At 31.4% G+C, this 3520-nt stretch overlaps 1 protein-coding gene across 7 annotated transcripts in view; it reads right to left on the bottom strand.

Annotated features, from left to right (window-relative positions):
- The window catches only part of LOC116851596, a 38984-nt gene that overhangs the window by 34371 nt on the left and 1093 nt on the right, over nt 1-3520 (bottom strand). The gene's annotated exons all lie outside the window — the stretch shown is intronic.

Genomic DNA, 3520 nt, shown 5'->3' on the forward strand with positions numbered 1-3520 from the left:
TAAAAAAACAATGTTTTTGCGGTATTTTGAGGTTTGGTTGACACTATTACGATTGGTACTCATCCAGTAACATTCACTGATGCTGATGTTATAATCCTGGTAAATATTATGATCGTTATTTTTAGTCATATACTAAAAAACTATAGAAAACCTGCAAAACACGAAATTTTGTGAAAAAACAGCGCCATCTTTAGTGAAAAACATAAAAATTTAAATTCTGTGAAGAAGTATCTTAAAGTACAGGCCTATATGCCACCAAATATATACGATTAGCCAAGTCCACAAATGCATTCTTTGTCGAAATGGCGTTTAAAGCAAAAAGGATCGATGATTTTTTCGATTTCTCCAAATTTAAGCCGCCATATTGGATTTTATATTGATGATAGTAAAAAAAAAAGGTCAGATTCTTAAAGAGCACACTCAGAACCTACAGTATACGAACTTTGGCTAAACTCGCTTATAATTTAATATAAAATTTACAGCAATGAACAACAGATAAAATTTATGCCATTTCAGGACGAAACGGGTTAATCGATAAAGTTGATTACTATGAAAGTTAGGAAAACTGTCACATTGATGATAAACAGCGATAGGCATATGAACAAAAGGAGGTCCAGAGGGCAAAGCCCCCCCCCCCCTCCCACAGTCACATAGCAACATTCTAATAAAAAAAGAAAAATGTACACATTGTATGGCGTATCATGCGTATGCTGCTTTGGATATAATTCTTATGTACCTTGTATACCTTGCACATAGGAGTTTTTGTTAATCTTTTCATTATCTATTTTAGTAAAGAAGTAGCCAAAAGCGACATAGGCCTCCTAAAGTGACATATCTCTATATCTCATATATTAAATGTTTTATTTTATCGAAACTAATATAAACGTAATTCGTTTTATCAGTTAAGTCATGAAAAATTCATACTTGGTATATTTCTTGTTCTTTTATATACTAAATTAGCAAATATCGAGTTTTAGAAATTCACTAGTTTTATTTCTATGATTTTTATTGACGAATTACATAGATTAAACAGCGATAATTATCTTTTTGTTCAATATTAAGTTCTTCTACATGGATTTGGCTCTTGTAAAAATATTTTTTAAATATTTTTATCTTCATTACTTTTTTACTATATAACTTGAAAAATTTTATGAGAATATATCTTAAAGTGACATATCTACAGTATGCGATAGGTACAATACTCTATGATTAACATAATCTGATTCTAACCTCCCATTATAACGTAACATTTGTTTATTTTAAAATTTAATTTTGTTTAGTTTAAAAATATAACATATGTAAAATATGTGAGAAATGAAAAAGATGAAAATATCAAAGATATGTTTTATTTAATTATATTTCCCTTTTGTAACATTATATTTCGAATAAATGAATATTATTCAACGCATTAGATGCATTAATGAACTATTTATTATCAAATATTATCATATATATATATATATATCATATATATCATATGCAACATGTTATATAACTTCCAATAGGTATGTCGCTTTTGGCAGCCATTTTCTTTGAACTCTATTTTCGTGCGTTTTACAAAAACATTTTTTGTTTTAAATCTAGAAACAATTTCAGTAAAAATATGATATTATCTGATAGGTGGTACTTCCAGCTACATGTATATATATTTACATTTATATTTTGAGCTTTACATTAAGACATAATCTCTAAAAACAAAGTGGTATGCTTTTGATGCCTTTACTCTATATGATAGACTTATCTTTTAGTAAGGCGAAAATTTAATAAAATATTTTACTAATATATATAAAGTATATATCACATATTTCGAAAAGATACAATTCTGCGTGTGCGTGCAGACACACAGATACATACATACATGTATACACAGATACAGAAGTACATATACATACATGTAGCAGAAAGAGTTTATAATCGGTAAATACCACAGGAGTGACGAATCATGGGATCCTTTTCTGCTAAAACTCGCGTTTATGCATACATATTCACACATACACTTACATATATACACTTACACGCACTCACTTATGGAATGCGAAGCCTATACTTTCACATGACACATTTTAAATAACGCAAAAATAGTCTGCAAAAACGCGTTGTGATCGATTTCCATAAATTACAACTAAAAAACCTTTATATCTCCTAAACTAACTACATCACCACTTTTAAACTTTAGTTTCTAATGGCCTGTAGATGACGAATCTGCAGTCAAAACTTAACGCTCCGAAAATCGTAATCTTACCTTCAACGTTACTATACCAAGGAAAAAGTGTTTGATATTTGTGATTTTAGTTATATAATCAAATAATACATACAGAAAAGTCAGTTTTGTTGTGAATGCTACTGTAATGATAATGATAATAATCTTATATATACCTAGCAAGCAAAATGCTGGCACATGCTGGCAGTATACCGGCAGATTGAATCATGGTTATGCAGCCTCATTTATTGAATTATTGAGGTACATTAAGTACCTCTTATTTACAATTCATTATAAATTGTAATTCTTTCATCAAGTTTCAACGCAATTCAGCAAAATTTTCAAAATTATTGAGAAATGTTTTTACGAATTTTTTTCATCAATATTTCATATGTCTTAGACCTCCATGATCACATTTAGTGAGAACGTAAAACGGATTGAGGTAAGCAAGAAATTCCTGTGCCGTTTTGCGATAGTTTTGCGATATTCGCAATAGTTTTCCAGAAATTAATTATTTTATCTCAGCTAATAAGAGCAAAGGAAGCGACAGCCGAAAGAAAGATGTCTTCGGCCAGCGCGTGACCATACATGCGAATCGCGAATTCCTACACTGCATTCCTCTGCCCATAGCTACGAGACATAGCGAGGCTTGAAGGCCATCACACAAAAAATTCCGTAAGAACTTAAAACGTAAGCGTAAAGAAATCGATCAATCCCAATCAAGCACTCGGCTCTTCGTAACCTCTCCATTATTACGAAGAGCCAAATACTCGATTGGGATTGGTCGATTTCCTTACGCTTACAATTTAAGTTCTTACGGAATTTTGTGTGCGATGACCTTAATACAATACACATGTGCATGATATATTCGTGTGCCGAATCGACTCTGAATCGAAACGTGTCGTTACTGCATACGTGTATGAGAGGTGAAAGGACGAAGCGACAACACACTCTTAAGCCTGATCTACAATATGGTCTTTGCATGTTTCTTGTCTTCTGTCTTTTTCTAGCTTAAAGATTAAGGTTTCAGTCAGAAAGAAATAAAGAGAAAGAAGCAGGAAGCAAAGAGTATATTGTAGATCAGACATTAGAGACACCTTGTATATATAATATGTATATAATATATATACAGTGTGTCCCATAAGTTCGGCAACGGCAAGAAAACTCGGCGGGGGAGTATTTTAGAGAAAAATGTTTCGAATAAAAGTTGTAAGGCTTAAAAAGTTGCATTTAATGACAATAGTTATTTGACCTAAGATGACGTCGCCAAGGTCAGGACAAGGTCAACTTTGCTTTTTTAAATAGAAATACATATTTTTT

This window comes from Odontomachus brunneus, unplaced genomic scaffold (assembly GCF_010583005.1).
Source record: "Odontomachus brunneus isolate Ranch 3 - 2012 unplaced genomic scaffold, Obru_v1 Obru_scaffold_180, whole genome shotgun sequence".
Taxonomy (NCBI): domain Eukaryota; kingdom Metazoa; phylum Arthropoda; class Insecta; order Hymenoptera; family Formicidae; genus Odontomachus; species Odontomachus brunneus.